The sequence below is a fragment of the Rhineura floridana genome, chromosome 11, assembly GCF_030035675.1.
Source record: "Rhineura floridana isolate rRhiFlo1 chromosome 11, rRhiFlo1.hap2, whole genome shotgun sequence".
Taxonomy (NCBI): domain Eukaryota; kingdom Metazoa; phylum Chordata; class Lepidosauria; order Squamata; family Rhineuridae; genus Rhineura; species Rhineura floridana.
In genome coordinates, this window is record NC_084490.1 from 45647353 (window position 1) to 45666047 (window position 18695).

Consider the following 18695-nt stretch of genomic DNA (forward strand, 5'->3'; position numbering starts at 1 on the left):
ATGCTAATAAGCAAAGGTCACTCTCAACAAAAGCAGCAAAATGCAATTAATCAAAGCCCACTAAATGCCATTAAATGTCTAGGTAGTTTTTACTTGGCACCTAAAATTCATCAAAGTGGGTACCAGAAATGGGATGCAAGGTGCCACCACAGAAGAAGCCCCTGTCTTTGGCAGACACCCATCTAAACTCAAGGTGATGTCTGCTATGAAGATCTTAATAATCGGGCAAGACGAGACACTCCAACCAGTCCAATTAGGACTGAGGCCAGTGTTTTGCGCAGCATGTGAGTGTCAAGAGAGAAAACAGGCTGTGGAGATGCAATGTACTCATGAAAGAGAGAAATAGGTCTAGGTTTTGCAGGGAGAAGGAGCCTGGGGGAGGGAGTGGCAAGTAAACATTTGCTTTTCAGGGGTGGGGAATCACTGTCACTGCTTTACAGATTGCCACTGCCTGCACATTACTTGGCTGGAGAACTGCACTACAAAATTCACAGAAGTGCGAATTTCAAAGAACGGCTGTGTTTCGGTTCACGTATTGTTTCAGAAAGTGCAAATTACGTAGATTCACTTTTAAATACAAACTGAATCTAATTCCTCCCCCATGCCTGCCGTTTGGTCTTTTATACTCAGCGTATACATCTGAAACCAAACACGTATCACACACACACACACAAAATGCCACCAAAATAATAACAACTGCATTGCTACTCCTGGAAGTTCTCATCGCTCTTGGAAATGGGTGGCATGCATCAAAGCGTATTTCAATGCATTTCCCCTTTGCACATAAAGGCTGAGCAAAGAATGCCCCTCATAAGAGCTTGCTCCTTCCTCAGCCGCCTCTCGCCAATTCTCCCCAGCAGTGTAATGGAACACAGGGTTCTTGGTGTGGTTTCTATGTGGCTGGGGCAGGGGGAGTCTAAATCTATAGCCATTGCGGGTGGAAGGAGCGAAGAGCGAGCCTCGTAAACAGGATAATCAGCCCATACACAATCAAACAATACAAGCATAAAACCACAGCGTTATCTACCATCTCAGCATGGCTGGATGGGCAGAGGAGCCGAGCTGGGTGGGGAAAGGAAATGGCCAGGCAGAACTAAGATACCACCCATTTAAAAAAAGACACAAAGCACAGATGGGGCCACAATACGCCCCATTAGCTACAGAGACTCCCACTGCTTTAAAAAATATATTAAGCATCAGCGCTTGCATACACATTCATAAAGTGGGGGGTGGGGGGAAGAGAGCAGGGCGGAGAGAGACTGCTTTTTACCCGGAGCTCAGTTTTAAAAATGAGGCTCCTCTAATGTGCATTTGGAAGGTGAGGAGCAGGAACACAAGAAGCCCCAGATCACTGATTTCAGCAAAACATTGGCTGAATTTCTTAGGACTGGTGGCTTAGGTAGCCAAAATGAACATACAATCTTAATACAAGAGGGGGCTCAACAGAACTTCATTCCAAAGCTCAACCCTGAGATATGTAAAGCAGAAATGAAATTATGCCTCTGAGCATGGGCAGAGGACCTCTCCTTACCTTCTCAGCCACTCTAAGCAAGCACAGCCTCAGTGCCTCACCTTCTCTCTTGGACACCTGAGCCTGCATATGTGGGAGCTGAGCGTGGTCGCTCAGGGTGGACAAGCAGGTAGGGAAGAAAACCCCTACACATCCTCAAGAACAAATTCTTATTTATTACTGCTTTACATTTTCCAGGGCTGAGCTGCTGCTTTGGAAAGAGGTCCCGGTGAAGCCTCAATCACAATAAACCGTCTATATTCTTTTCTCCCACCTCAGCCACCAGACTTCAGAAATTTGGACAAAGCTTTGTCACCACTTTCCCCGCCGCCACTCCCATCTCCCAAATGCAACTGGGGGCAGATGAGATATCCAACAGCAGTTCATTTGGCCTTGCTGTGTGCTGTTTAGTTTTCAAGCAACAGGTTTGCACGGGTGAACTCAGAGCAACAAAACAGGGTTGCAAATTCAAACATGCTTCTGTGAAAAAAAAATCGCAGAGGAGTCGATGTGTTAGTCTGCTACGGCAAGCACACAGAAATGCCCCCGACACCTTGAAGACTAACAAATCTATTGCACCACAATAGGCTTTTATGGAGTATAGTCCATTTTTGGCCCCCAACTTTACCATCTCTCTCTCTCTCTCTCAACATACACACACACACACCAACTGGAGGGTAACACTTAATGCATGGTGTGAAATTCATGAATGTTTGTGCCTCAATAAATCTGCTAGTCTTTAAAAGTACCACAAGACTATTTTCTTCTCTTCTATGAAATAAAGAAGTAGGCTCTTCTCAGTGGAAGGACTTGAACTCAAACCAGTCTCTGCAGGTGGAGTGGCTACTTTTCAATCGCCAAAAATGAGGACAAAGGGGGATTCAGCTTGGCATAAAATTTGCACATGCTAAGATATATATGTACAGATGCAAATTTATAAATAAATAACAATTTAAAAAGACATCTCATCATAGTGGGGGAAGGGTGTGACTAGGTGACATGTAGGCCTGCTCAATTTGCTGTCCAAGTGCTACCCGCTGAAGAGCAGCTTCAACACACTTGCTCCCCTCCCTATGAGTATTTCCTTTTAAACCAGATTTAGACCAAACAGCTCTTCCAGCAGAGGACGTCTTCCAATAGAGGACTGTCCTCTGCAAAGCAAGACACACGGCCACCCTATCTGCAGAACTGGTTGGGGGGGGCATGGAGGAGGAAAGAGCATCATTTTGAAAGAGACATGTAATAAATAATTCTTCATGTTATTTAAATAGTTTGGGCCAAACATGCCTGGGAAGTCTCTACGACACAGCCTAGGCAGCAGCCTGGCATGGTGTGAGGCACCTGGCCAGGCAGAAATTAAGGGGGTGGTACACTGGAGACAGTGCACAAGTGCAACCTCTTGCGCCACTTTCAACAAAGCTGGTTCTCCACAGAATTCTAAAGGTGGTTTGGGGTCCTCTCTGATGTTGCAAGGGGTTCTGAGGCACATTCTCCATTCACACAAGATGGTAACCATTGTGGATGCTACATTCAGGATATGACCTGAAGCTTCAGGAGTTAAGCCTTCTTCTCAGGGCCTGAAGGGGAAAGACGTCAAATCTCACAGTGAGGGGCCACTTCCCATCTTCATTAGAAGCACCAGCCAGGCTCTTCCTCTGCCCACCTAGATGCCATCCCCTGCCCCACTGGGCAACTTTCGACTCTCTATGTCCCAACAGGCTCCTCCTTCTAATTTTATTTATTTATTTATTATTTGGTTTATATCCCACCCTTTCTCCCAGCAGGAGCCTAATCTGCCAGGCACCACCCCTTCGCTCCCAAGCTCTGTTCCCTGCATCTCCAGGTGTGAGCCTTAGGAGACTGACAGGTGTAGCTCTTGTACTGCTTCCAGTGCAACCCTCTATGAAGTAAGAATGCCCTAGAATATGATTGTTATGTGGGGACTTCTGGGGCTCACTCTAATTTCTCCCAGTGCCCTCACCTTGCCTAGGGTAGCAAATACCTTGAGTTGACTATGCATTCCTGAGACTCCATTTCCATTCCTGTGTTGCATCACAACCTCAATCAAGCACATCTTCTTAAGAAGGGATGGGGAACTTGTGGCCCTCCGGCTATTGTTGGATTCCACCTCCCATTAGCCCCAGCTAATGGGCCAGGGATGATGGGACTTCTAGTCCCACAGTAACTGGAGGGTCAAAGATTCCCCATCTTGAGTTTAGTTTCTATGGCACCAAGGAAGGAAGGTTGTGGGGATGCACAGTGAAGGGTTTTAGTGGTTGCTCTTCAGCAGTGGACTATAGTTCCCCTTGGATTTTAAAACCTAAACACTGAAAGAGGAAGAATATATGAGTCACATTTCCTTTTTTGACAGTTCCGGGGGAATGTGTGAAGGGGGGAATTTCTGCGTCTTCAAAGAAAGGCATCACAGGAGTCAGAATGAGATAGAATTAGACCCATGGGGCTCGAACCACCATGAAATTCACCTACAAAAGTCCCACTGAAATTAACAGGTGTATTTTACAGTCCCCCTTCATTGCAATGGAGCTTCAACAGTATTTCCTAGAAGATCACGCCCCATAGAGATTAATGGAAGGTACAAAAATTGTCTGGGACCAAGAGAGTTCTTTTGAATTTCCTCAGGAATGTACAATTTCACACTTCCACCATTATCCTCCTCCTCATCATCTAGTTCTGCTCCACCTTTTTAGGAAAGTCCTTATAGGTAGCTTATAATAAAAAGGTTAAAAACAATGCAATTGAACATATAATAAAAACATAACTGGATTTCCTTAGAAATGCAAAAAGAGAGGGAGGGAAATTGTGACTCACTTGTGCTTCCTGGAAAAGTGCAAAGTTACTCAGAGCATCTTCCAAGTGTGGCATAAGAATTTGTTTATTAATGTTGGGGTTTCTTTTTTAAAAAATTAATGAATAGGGTAATCCAGTTTTATTATTTTTGAGGCCTTTCTGTTTTTAAACATGCTACTACTCACCTTAAGCCTTAGAGCAGTTTATCAAGTTTAAAAAGAAGGGCCCTCCTAAGTAGGTTTTCAGGGAAGACAAGTAGGTGGTGAGTTGGCTTTGGAGCTGGGAAGTCTCAGCTGAAGTCTCCCACTCAGCGATCAAAATACATGCTCACTTAGTTTTTGCTTTCCAAATTGGGTTTATGGGTAATACAGGATTCCATCTGAAGACCAGGCCTGCTTAGGATTGGGGATGCTTTACAAGGATAATTGTGCTCTCTCACCTGATTTACAAATATGCAACAGTCTGACTCTGTGTTGGTCTCACTTATACATTAGACCTAATGAATAACATTTCGCCGTGAAGTTAATTAAAAAGTGGTCCCCCTTATTTATAAAATCAGAATCTGGTATTAAGCAAATTGATTTGTGCACTCTAGCAGTCCCTTCAGGGACAACTTCGTAGTAATACACTGGCAACTAAAGGGGTCCACTGGCATTGTCTCTTGGCCCCTGGTTTAATTCTAAGCAAAATGCCTTTTGTTACGACAGGTGAAGTATGTGCCGAAAGGAAGGTCTGCATAATGCATGGATCCCTGGGTGAGGGTGGGGGTATTCAGTGGTCTCTGAACTTAGACACCCTGCTTCCCCTGCTGGATCCCTGTTACAAAGTTGGGCCATCAAGAGGCACGGTGCAGGGCCAGTTTTGCACCCACTGCAACTTTGACAAGGAGATTCAGGACAGAGCTTTGTGTTGCGGTTAGTCTATCACTGTTTTTGTCTAGCGTCCTCTTTTTGGCTTTTTAGGATTGTTTAGGTTTTAATCTTTTCTGAACTTTGTATTCTTTGTCTCATTTTGCTTTCTTGAAGAGTGCCTTGTGTGTCAGTCTGACAGAGAATACAGCTTATCAATGCTTGCAATCATGTGTAGGAAACTTTTTCCAGTCAGCAGGCCACATTCCCTCATGGGGGAGGAACCAGATGCAAAAGTGGGGGGAATAACAGATGTAACTCTTTCTTTGTGCAATAGGCTTCACAAAAGTCAGAGATTTCTACAGACCCTCCCATTCATACATCCCTCCATCCCAGCATTATTACAATTCAAGGACACATCCCAGCCAGGTGAAAGCATTTACGGACACTGATGAGGGGCATGGCCTGGGGAGAGTCCCATGGGCTAGACAGAGAGGCCTGCAGGGCCACATTTGCCCCCCGAGTCTGAGGTTCCCCACCACTGCCTGAAATCATAACAATTTTAGGTCTTCAAGGAAAATAAAAATAAATGAAAATATTTTCTCCAAGTTTCTTCCTCAAGTGGGTGAAGAAGCTATGTTGGAGCTTTGGCTCAAAGCTGGCACAGTTAGCACAGCCCGGGCAGTTGATTTCAGGTACGCAGGAGGAATTTCCCTCCCCACTTGTAGCATTCATTTTCAAATGAGAGAAATGAAAGGGGAAAAAATAATGAATGAATGAATGAGGATGTGATTAAAACCTACAGTACCCTCTGCCTTTCTGTGGGCAAGGTTTTGGGGAGAAGTGACTAGTTCAGGAAGTTTAGAAGACCAAAGGAAAGAAAACGTTTCTTTAAAAAATAAAATCACACACTCCGTACTGCCAAGCGATGGAAAAGCAGAGCTTACAAAAAACAGAACTGCAACTACAAGAAAGCCAATTACAAGAAAGCTAAAACCACTGGTGTTTTTTCCTTCTTCTCAAGGGTTGGCACAGCTGTGGGTGTCTTACGAAGCGTACATGGATTAAACAATATGCTGATGTGTGACATGACTTGCACTTTTGCCCAGGTCAAATTGGGGATAAGTGTTAATTTATCTGTGTGACCAACAGCCCAACATTCCCCTTCCACTTTCCAGACTGAACCTTCCATTTAACACCCCCCCCCGTATTTTTATAATTTATGCCCTTATCTGTTCTGTGTAAAAAAACAAAATAATGACTCAATTTTTAAAAGGTACAAATGCATAAATAAATAAATGGGGTGAATAATGAGGAGAGGAAAATGAAAGCCAGTTATGGAAGTAAAATACCTACCAATCAGCTGCCCGACTTGTGCCATCGGAAATGAGAGAAAAGACCACAACTGTCTGTTGTGCCCCCGGGGCCCTTTGTAATAGGGTGAACTGAAGAAAAGTTAACCCCAGCAGCTACACGCTTCAGGAACTTCAGTGCCTGAACCAGAAGCAGGCAGGTGGAAGAGACAGCAATCTTTGCATGAAAATGGGCACTTGGAATACAGAGTTATAAACAGGCAACTACAATAAGTTATGTGTACAGAGGTTGTTAAGCTGAGGTCAAAACGGTATGTTCAGTTTGTTAATACGGGGACAAAGTTTTGTATTAATAAATACATTTAGATCCTTCAAAGGAGGTGGCACAGATGAACCTTGCCTGTTCCCAGGCGCATAGTTCCAAGAGAGGGCAGATGGCAATCTAGCTGCTTAGTCAAGCAGTAGTATGGGCAGCCTGCTGGTCTCCCTCAGGCACTGAAGGTGTGTAGCAAATCTGGGGAGATTTACAGCAGGCATTGTCCATGCCTGACCCCACCATTAGGCAGAGTGGGGCAATCACTTCAGGGGGCAGATGTTCAGGGACAGCAGGAGCAGCCCCAGATTATTCTCCCCGAGTCCCCAGCCAGTCCCCTCTGTTGCCACAAGGCCTCTCCTGAGTCCCCTAATTTGACCTGCTGCCTCAAGGTGGTGAGGGATGCTATCCCATCACTATATTAATATACAAAGCCCTGAACAACTTGGATCCAGGGTACCTATAAGGCCTGCCTGAGCCCTTATATTCCAGCTTGAACACTGAGATCATCTGGAGGAGAACTGATAGGTGTGCCCCCCCCCCGCCCCCGGTCTCAGAAATCCAATTTGCTTCCACTAGAAGTTGGGCATTTTGTGTTGCTTGTCCCACCCTGTGAAATATTCTTCCAGCAGAGATTCAACAGGCATCCTTGCTGCTAACTTTCAGATGTTTCTTGAAGAGAGTTCTTTTTAAATGCCCGACAGGCCTATTCAGCTGTTTCATTTTAATGATTCTTTTTTTTTTTTAATGGTATTTTATGTCGTATTGTATTTGTATATTCTGTTGTACATGGCTTTGATACTTTACATGAGTGGGGTGTATATAAATATTTTCATACTAGGAAAATATTTGCACCTTGTGCACTTTGCGCACCACCACCCCCTACAGGGACTCCCAAACGCACATACACACACACCAGGCACTCCCAAAACCATACACACACATGCACACAGAGAGGTAACTCCCCCAATCTTCCCCTACCCCACAAGAAACTTCCAAAATGCCCCCCACCCCCACGCAACTCCCAAAATGGCACCCCAGTCACTTGCCACTGCCCCATTTAGGCAGCCTCCCATCTTAAAGTTAAGCAGCTTACAGGCCTCCTACATTGTAGCTGCTACCCACTCCCCTGCCCTTGCCCACTCACTCCCCGCACTCACCTGCCTGCTGTCCTTGCTTCCATTACTCCCTTGCCTGCTGTCCTGCTGCTATGCCCCAACCCAAATATTATTATTATTATTAGAAATAAATTCACTAATAGGCAAAGTTGTGGTTTAAGAATGTACCTATAGCCAACAGATATTTCTATCAAACTTTAAAAAGCAGGGAATAGTGAATGCACCAGGAAAGCAGGAGGCCTGACCTCCTCTCTGAGATATTGGACTGCCCTACAAATTTGTCAAAATGCAAACACAATTTGGGTTGGTCTTTCACAGTCCAATCCACTTCCTGTGTAGCTTGGAAGAATTTGGTAACATGTGCCTCTGAGTATATGGGGAGTGGTGGCAACACCTGCCACCTCCAAAGATAGAGAATTACATTTTTGTATGTTGGTATTCTTCTTACTTTGCTTCTTTTCTGTGTTACTACTATTTCTACAAAGAATCTAACCTAGAAAATTATAATTCTCTCATTAGTCATCCTAGAAATCTGTGTCAAATTTATTTTTATTGATTTCAAAGTCTTTTTATTGGTCAGTGTCATATGATGGTGAAGACAGTCTTTTGTGTTTCAAACTGGAGGTTATGCTCTGGAGGTGATTTCTATTTTGGGCGCATTAACAGTTGAATTGGAAACTGCAGTTTGATGTAAAATCAGACTGATTACAATATGTTGCTATTTAAGCAATAACTCTAGCTGTTGGAAAAAACAATCTTGGCCTGCCCAAGATGCATGTTTTCAGCCTGCTATGCTTAAACCTCTTAAGGAAAGGTGGACATGGTCAGTTAGAAACATAGAGCACACCTAGAATTTTGCTATAATATATTTCACCTCCCATTGTTTTATCTTGTGCAAACTGAGACACACCTCATGTCCATTGGAAACTATTCTGCAGAACAGTCAGTGCCATTATTCCACAATTGTGTTTGGAGCTTTTTTTTTTTAGTGTTGCAAAGTGTTGCTGTACTTCACATACTCACAGAAACAGAAGCAAAATAAAATGATTTAATACAGGAAGCTTCACTAAAATTGCAAATTAAATCAAACATATTTAAAGTGACTATCTGAACTATATCAACTGTCTTAATATTGTTGCTTCCTCCCTGCTAAAACAAGATCAGCACAGCACATGTCTGTGTCAGAATTGCTTAATATTTAATAATGTTTTAACCCTTTTTTAAAAAAGTTTTTAAAATGTTTTAACGCTGTTTTGTCTTAATGTATTTTAAGATTTGTTTTTATGATGTTTTAAAGTGTTTTTAGTGCCTTGTTTGCCGCCCTGGGCTCCTGCTGGGAGGAAGGGTGGGATACAAATTAAATAAATAAATAAATAAATAAATAAAGATAATAATAATAACAATAATAATGTCTTGTTTCTGTTATTTGGGCTGATTGCAGGTGTTGCCACCACTCACCATATGCTCAGAGGCACATGTTACCAAATTCTTTCAAGCTACACAGCAAGTGGATAGGACTGTGAAAGACCAACCCAAATTGTGTTTGCATTTTGACAAATTTGTAGGGCAGTCCAATATCTCAGAGAGGAGGCCTGCTCCCCTGGTATATTCACTATAGCTGTCCAATTTCCCTGCTTTTTAAAGTTTGATAGAAATATCTGTGGGCTATAGGTACGTTCTTAAACCGCAAGGTTTTTTGCCTATTAATTAATTTCCCTGCTTTTTAATCCGGGAGGTAAGAAGTAGGATCCTATGCAAGTTTGCTGAGAATGGATTGATCATTGGCATGCTTATTGAGTTCAGTGGGATTTACTCCCCTGCAGTCATGCTTAGGATAGGTGAAACTGACCATGGGGAGGTAAGCCTGGAATGGGCAGGGGAGGAGGAAGAGGGGAGGGGAGGGGAGGAGAGGGGAAAGGCAGGTCGGATCATTTGCATGCTTATTGAGCTCAATGGGATTTACTCCTGTACAATCATGGCTAGGATAGGTAAAACCTGACCATGGGGGAGGGGGAGGGGAGAGTAGGGGAAAGGAAGAAGGGGGGAGAAGGGAGCAAGAGTGGGAGGGGGAAGGAGGGAATAGACAGAGGAGGGGAGGGAAGGGGCAAAAGGGAGGTGATGGGAGGGAGGAGAAGGGCAGGTTTGATCATTTGAATACTTATTGAGTTCAATGAGATTTACTCCTGTGCAATCATGCTTGAAAATAAAATGGACTGCCTTCAAGTCGATCCCGACTTATGGTGAGCCTTTGAATAGGGTTTTCATGGTAAGCTGTATTCAGAGGTAGTTTACCATTGCCTTCCTCTGAGGCTGAGAGGCAGTGACTGGCCCAAGGTCGCCTAGTGAGCTTCATGGCTGTGTGGGGATTTGAACCCTGGTCTCCCAGGTCATAGTTCTAGGATGGGGGGAGGGGGAGGGGAGGAGGAGGAGGGGGAAGGAGGCGATTGGAAGGGGATGGGGGAGGGAAAGGAAGGGGTGAAGGTAGGGAGAGAAAGGGGCAAGAGGGAGGGGATAGGAGGGAGGAGGAGGGGAGGGCAGGCTTGATCATTTGCATGCTTTTTGAGTTCAGTGGGATTTACCCCTGTGCAATCATGCTCAGGATAGGTGAAACTGACCTGCGGGAGAGGCAGGGGGGATGAGGAAGGGAGGAAGGGAAGGGGAGGAGGGTGGGTGGGTGGGTGGGCACTGGGCAGAGGGGAAGCCCCTTTCCATTCCAAAAGGAAAACATTGTGAACAGTATCATTCTTTTTCAGGGTTGTCCCCATCTTTTTATTCTACAACAGGGATATGTATTCTCCCACCCAAATTTAAACCAAAGCTGTCCCTGGCCACATCCACACCAGACCTTTATTCCACTTTAGACAGTCATGGCTTCTCCCAAAGAATCCTGGGAAGTGTAGTTAGTGAAGGGTGCTGAGAGTTGCTAGGAGATGCCCTGTTCCCCTCACAGACCTTCAATCAGACTGTTAAACTACTCTGGCCACTGGAGCTCTGTCAGGGGAATAGAAGTCTCCTCTCAGTCCGCTTCACAAACTACACTTCCCAGGATTCTTTGGGGGAAGCCATGACTGTCTAAAGTGAAATCAAGGTCTGGTGTGGGTGTGGCCCCCTGATTAGCCAAGCCAAGCAGCTGTGAGTCTGGCTTTTAGAACATTGACAGTTGGTTCTTACTGAGCATGCCCGACATTATCACTGAGTTCAAGCCAAAATTTCTTAAATTAATTAAAAATCAGCCAGGCATTTTTGGGGGCAAGGTCAGTAATAGGATTACAAGTACTCTGTGAACATGGTTAATTTTTAATTAATTTCAACAGATTATGAGAACTCTGACAGAAAAAAGTCCAAATTTCAACAGATTATGAGAACTCTGACAGAAAAAAGTCCAAAAGGGATCTGGTTTTTTTCTCTCTTTTTACACTTTGAACTCTCAATTCTCTCTGACTGTTTTGTGTATCACCATGAAAATTTAGAGGGTTGTTAAGCAAGCATTTCTGAGTTCAGGATGATAAATTTTGTAAGGTTTTGTTTTGAAATGAGCTTATAGGAAGCATCAGAATGGCATGGGAGGTATTTTCAATTTAACTTTGTGGAACGCAAAAAATCCATGCTTACTATGGTAAACAGCCACTCTTGTGGCTGTATAATACATCCACTTTGACCCTGCATTGTCACAGGACTGGCTCTCTGCGATCATCAGATTCCCGGGATTAGGACTCTGGGTTGTGGTACTAGTGTTCTGGCTCAAACTGCTTAACTCTAATAAATAGCCTTGGTGGCGGCAGGGAATAAGGAATCAATGCCTGCCCTGAAGGGCTCTTGGTTCAAGTCCCACAGTACAATCCACAACTCCTAATATCTTTGTGCAATTTTTTTAGACTGTATGCCTGACAGCACAGGTGGCCTTTGATTTTGCTGTTGTATAACATCAAGTAAACTTTAGATACTGTAGAAGCAAATTTAATATCAATAACAAGTTTCCTAAACCAATTAGCCTCTAACTGTGTGCATTACAAGGGTTCTGCCCCCAAGGACTAAACATGCTTCCTGATCGAAGGTTTTATGATTTAGCAGTCATGCTGAATCAAAGCATACCATGGACTCCTGGTAAAAATATGCAGGGAGCAATGGAATCTTAAAAAGATTACCCCTCACCCATATCCCATTCCCTACCATGGCAAGATTGGCCAACCACAAAATATAAACAAACTGTTAAAAAAACAGACTCCAGGACCTGGGAAGAATAAAACAGAGTAACACAAAGGGGGGAGAGAGGTTGTTGTATGTCAATGGCTCTGGTTAAACCAGTTTTTCCCTGGGTCAGCTACTGCACAGTTATCAATATTAGTGGAACCTTCCCCACCACCACCCAAAAACACCGGGAAATCCAATGGACTCCACAAGTCTCTATTCAAACTAACCAGATAAAACAAATACAATCCTAACAAATATCAAAACTAGGCTGCTGTTTCCCATCCTCTGCGCTATTCCCTAACAACCGTGGCACTGGCCAAATTATAGTGACTTATCACACCAGAAGTCCAATAAACTGATGTTTGCTAGTTGTAAGTAACCAGTACCTGATATTGTCCTCCAGTTAAACACTCCACTTTTTAATGTCAGAAAGAGTCCCTAAATATTGTGCTTTAGTCCTATGTCAGCCTGATACTTACTGAGCTCTGTGTCTTATATCATTTGCATTTTCACTTGCAACACTACGTGATCAAGAAAACCCATGTATTAACCTCTTTATTATGTATTGTCTCACAGTACATGGCAGGTAAGCTGTGGCTATTCAGTGGTGAGGGAAACACACTCTTCTCATGCTTCATAACAGACTGTTATTACTTCACATATTCTTGGGGCAATCTGGGAGACCAAACACATTCTGGGACCACATTCTGTTGCACTCTGACTCAAAAGCTACCCTTGCTTACTTACAAAGGTTCCTCTGGCTGGCTAGTGCTAGAAGATTAAGTGTAGACCTTGTTGGAGCACTCCCCCCCCCTTTTTTTTACAGCTGATGGATCTAGTTCTTACAACAGTACAGCAAGTGACCTCATTTCCCCTAAGTTGCATTATATGACTCTGCAGCTGTCATCTTTTTGTAAATCTCCATTAAATCAATGGATCGCCATACGGACTGCTGTCTCCTTGTTGGTGAAAACAGAAACAAAGAGAATCAGAACCCCCTTAAGCCCTCTAGCACCTCTCTGTCATCTACACTCCAACACTTCTGCATGAGCCCCTCCACGCTATGTCATCTGTCTGTCCACAGGCTAGAGATGTCTTTGCCTCCTTCATTTTGTTTTATTTTGCTACACACAGTGTGGCACATTTGATCCAGTTTGATGAAAAGTCATTGTGTTCTCTTTGAATAACACGTGGTTGTCAAGGACCGTCTCACAACTTGTGAGTAATCTAAACAAGGCCAAATTTGATGTGCTGGCAATCAAGAAACAAACAAACAAACAAACACCCAGACACAAAGTGTGAAACCCAACTTGGCTTGAGTTAAGACTGATGGGATCCTTTGTGTCTTCAGGGTCAAAAGGGGAGGGGGGAAGAGAACGTATCTACACTGTCAAATTCTCCCAGTATGTTAGGTAATCAACTACCTACAGGGGAAGGGCTGTAGCTCAATGGTAGAGCATGTGTTTTACATGCAGAAGGTGGTCCTAGGTTCAATCCCTGGCATCTCCAGGTACAGCCAGGAAAGAATCCAGTGTGAAATCATGGAAAGCCGCTGCCAGTCAGTAAGCAAGATGGACTAATGGTCTGACTCTATTTAAGGCAGCTTCCTATGTTCCCAGTTGCTGTGCAGAATTGAAACTGGGCAAACTGAAGGCTGTGTCAGACTTTCAGAAGTGGTTCTCTCAGTGATCAATAAGATCAGAGGCCCTTTTCTGCATTCCCTTGCCATCTGAAGAAAGACAGACCATTCACCAGTGAAAGAACTTGTACTTTATCAAGCTTTTCCATCTAAATTGTTTTGATCTTCATGCGGTTTTTACACTGTTCTTTTTAAGATTTTGGATCCTGCTGCTTTTAATCAGTAGTGTTTTTAAAACGTGTTTTTTATTGTATTTTCCATTTAGTTTTGCAAGCTGTCCTGATGTGAAGGGAAGCACATTCTGGCCTCTGCCACTGTGAAGTGACTTATGGCACCTGGAAAGCTGCACCCTCTGCCTTCAAGGAAGAACATAGTGGCAAGAGTGAGGCCAATGAAGGAGCAGCTGCTCCACTGCTAGCTTTTTTCTTTCCTCCCCATTCATTCTATTGCATCATGTGTATTAGATTGTGAGCTTGCAAGTAGGGACTACTTTACCTTTTAACTGTATTTTTACTATTATTTTCATCATCATCATCATATCACTCCCAGCCTATGATCTGAAGTCACATGAGGCCAGCTCCCTGCTGAAGCTAAGCAGGGTCAGGTCTGGTCAGTGCCTGGACAGGAGACCGCCTGGGAACCATATGTAAGCCGCCTTGGGTTTCTATCATGAAAAGAAAGGCGGGGTATAAATGTAATAAATCATCATCATCATTACTATGCAACTGTCCTAAATGCGCAGGGGAAAGGAGAAGTGGGTAGGCATTGTTTTGTCTGGGCACTTGCCATGTCACTGAGATATTTCTCAGCCAAAGTACTTGTTCCCTGAAAACAAACATCTTTCACTGTTCACAGTGATACGGAGCATACATAAATTTAACAATATGTGCTTGCTAAGGCCTCCAGTTTTCTGGATGAGTCTGGTACAGCTGGTACAATGAGTCTGGTACAGCTGCATCAGTTTGGAGGGAACTGAGTTTTCATTCAGGTGCCTGGCACAACAACCTCTCAAGTAGCAACTGTAATGAAAGAAACGGCAGTCTGCAAACCACGAGAGCAGTGTGCAACCCAGCAAAAGATTTGACTCCTTAAATGGTTTTAGACTGGCTTGAGTTCAATGTAAAGGTTCCATCTCTTTTGAAGGATTTTGCAGAGTGAAACAAATGCTGGAGTGAAATTTGTAAAAACAAGGCTACTGGATAACCAATACTTGTTCCATCTTGCGAATATAAATGTCCAACAGATATATGTTCTCATCATATGTGAAGTTTAATATAGAACTGGGAGGTAGGGAGAGGGAAAAGGGATTAAAACAAGTAAGACAAGGAGAGTTAGAACAGGTCCACAAATCCTGGCCTTACATACCATTGTGGATAATCTTGTGTGCTTTGAGCTGAAAGTCCCTAGTTCAAATTATGACAAATTGTTATCTCAGTTTCAGCTCCCTCCTTCCCAGTTGGCACCCCCCCCGATCTGCATATAATAAGGAACATAAGAAAAGACAAAAGGCCCATCTAGTTCAGCATCCTGTTCTCACAGTGGCCAACCATAGTTAGCCCAAAAGCAGGACCTAAATGCAACAGCACTCTCTCCTCACTCGTGATTCCCAGCAGCTGCCTCTGACAGTGATGGTAGAACACAGCCATTGTGTTGAGTAGCCAATTATAACCTTATCCCTCATGAATTTGTCTAATCCTTTTTTAAAGTCATCCAAGCTGAGGACCATCGCTACTTCTCATGGAAGTAGATTCCATTGGTTCACTATGTACATAAATTATATAGCTTTATAAATTCTGTCTTGCCTCAGACAACTGTAAGGATTGCTGAGGTAATAACATAAGCAAAACACTTTATTTACAAAAAAAAAAGGAAATCAGAGCTATACAAATATAATTTGTTTCTTAGATGAAGGCTTGTGAAATTTGACATAGGCAGGGAAGGAGAGCAACTATGATCAGAAGGCAGCACCATCCATTTCCCTCACTCCTCCTTTCCTCTTTCCTCTTGCCCTTTTATACTATGCTCTTATGACATTTGTCCTCCCATTGTCCCCTCCCTCACACACCCACAATTCCACTGCCCCCTTGTTCTCTCCTCTCATTCAATTACCTCTTGCCACCCTCCTCTTTATCATTTGAGAGCAAAGAAAGCTGCCACTCTAGCTGCCTTGCCACTTCTCTACTGCTGTTTTATTTTTTCTTGGAGGGGGACAGAAAGGAAGCTGCAGGACTGCCAAGGCAGTGACAGACTAGACTGCAACCTGCTAAGAAGACCTGCCTTGGGTGGGGTGGAGAGAGGTTCCCTTGAGTGGCTGAATTAATTTGGGGGGTAAGGACAGAGTTGTAAATTCTGAGACAGCAAGCTCAAAACAAGCATCATCAACCAATTACCCGTTAATGTGCTTGTTAGCAAGCCAGAGGTCATAAATGCTAATGCACCAAGGGAACCTTATGAAGTGAACCATATCTCACTGCACAGACCAGTAAAGGAGAATGACCGGAAGAGGGAGAATCGAAAATGATTTTTGGTCAGCAGATAACAGCCTTAGTTGGATTTCAGCTGAGTCAGGATGATGACTAAGTAGTTCTTGTTTTACAAAAGAGGTGATCAGTGGAAGCAAGATACTTACTGTTCATTCCAAACCATGGCCCCTCTTCTCCCTTCTTGCCTCTGTGCAGAGTTCAAAGATCTATGGCTCAGAGGCTTCTTTTCTCACTCAGCACAAATAAAGAGCGAGGTAGGTGTCACATCAGCTCCCTCCGACACATTTTAAATTCACACTTCACACCCCTTTCTGCAATCCTTCTTCCCCCTCCTTCCTTAAACCTCAACTAATTAAAAAGAACATGCAAACCGAAATGCCAGATTTTTAAAAAGAATCAAAAGCCAAAACTTCACCTCTCCCCAAACCTCCTTTATCAGGGGTTTATCATATGAGCTGCTAATGTGCATGCCTAGTATAAAAACACAATGCAAACTGCTCTGCCACTCTCTAGATATGCACCCCCCTTTTCCATTTTGTGTGATTCTCTGGCCACAGAAGGTAGCATCTAACAGGGGGCCATTGTCTAGCAAATCGAAACAAATCTCGCCAAGTTGTCCAAATTTCCAGAAGGATAGCCTTGTGTTAGTCTGCTGCAGCAAAAACAACACAGACATGTAGCATCTTTAAGAAGTTTAATATGGTAGAAGCTTTCATGGATTAATGTCTACCTCATTGGATGCATCTGATGTAGCAGGCTGTAGTCCACAAAGCTTATGCTATATATATATATATATATATATATATATATATATATATATATATATATATATATATATAAAATCAGTCAGTCTTTAAGTTGCTAAAGGACTTTTTGTTGTCTTGCTACAAATTGTCCAAGCAGATTTAATTCTGGGAACAGAGGATGATGAATCTGGACACATATGGGAATCTTAGAGAAACTAGGGTAGAACCAGAGTTTGCTTTGCAATCAGTAGTGCCATCAGGGTAGGACTTGGGGGCAGAAGTCCAGGGCCCCATTCAGCAGAACAAGCAAGAGTGTCCTCAAAAGCAGTAACTTATCACCTTTTGAAGTTGGTAAAGTAATGCACATTACCATCTAAAGAGGGGGGCCCTGTAAGACCATTAAGCCCAGAGTTTATGGCCTGGGGAGCACATTTTACAGCCTCATTCCCTCCCCTCCTCCCCCCCCCACAGAATGAGCCTTCATCTGTCTCTACTTACACAAATTCTTGTTATGTATTAATGTGTCCTTATTCTCAGCCACCTTGGAGGTGTATTGTCAAGCAGAAATGTGAAATTAAAAACATTCCAAATATATACACGCGTACATAGGCACGCAGCCAGCTTCTCATAGAAAGCTCTGGTGCTCGGGTACAAGTAGGGTGGTCGCTTATGCATAGCCAAAAAAAAAAAGGAAACAAGTCTCCAAAAGAGAGGTCAAAAGAGGGCATAGATTTGCATAAAATTTGCATGTAGTAATTTATATGCATAGGCACACATATAGACGTTGTTACTATAATTTCAATAGAAATACAATGCATCTCACCATAGTGGGGAAGACTGGAACCAGGTGACCTGCGTTGAGCCTGCTCAGTTTGCTGTGCAGGTGCTGTGGATGAGGTTAACTTCAAGGCCTCTGCCAAGCCCAGGACAGTGGTCAGCCAGGTCGGGCATTGGTCCCAGAGGCTCAGAAGGGCCCCACACTGGCCTGACCTGGCTGCGCTGCCACTCACTGCCCTCCCCAACAGGGCACCAGATGGCTGTCTCAGCAGTGGGCAGATGGTGGTGGTGATGCTTTAGAATGGAACCAAAGCTTGGCTCCCATCTATGCTAGCCGTTTCCCGTCCTAATTTATCCAAAATGCAATGCCCTGGCCTATTGATCAATACAACCTATAAAACCCAGCCTATACACCTATTAAAACTACAGATCTATAAAATCTATAGCCATCATAGTTCTATGGGGTGGGGGATTGGAATTTAGATAAACGAAGATGGTGGGTGGCCACCATAGATGGGAACTTTGTCTCACTTCCACTCAAAATTGGCACCACCACGCAACTAAAATGTTGTGGGGGGGCAGCAGGAGATTGCGGACATGGCCATGGGATGGGGTGTGAAGGCCAGTTGGTGGCATGGTCTCTGAAGTCTGGTGCTAGCCTCAGCTTTTGTCCTCCCTTCTTATGTTTTTTTATCTTTACACTGAACTTGGATTGGACATTCCTTCAAATAAAGCATTGTCATTTATAAAGCAGGGCACATGACCCCAAGGAGTACAAGCATCTTCTTTGAGGACTTCCTGCAACTCTCGGCTGAATGAGAGCACCCTGCTGCTCTAATAGCAAATCCAAGCTGGGCCTTTCTCACCCTCCACATCGTTGTCACGTGTATGCATTGTGAGTACCTAAAAAACACAACGGATTATATCCTTCCACAAAGTCCACAGCTTT

At 43.7% G+C, this 18695-nt stretch overlaps 1 protein-coding gene across 6 annotated transcripts in view; it reads right to left on the reverse strand.

Moving 5' to 3' along the window:
- Positions 1 to 18695, reverse strand: part of TBKBP1 (TBK1 binding protein 1) — a 94147-nt gene that overhangs the window by 33445 nt on the left and 42007 nt on the right. The window lies entirely within an intron of this gene.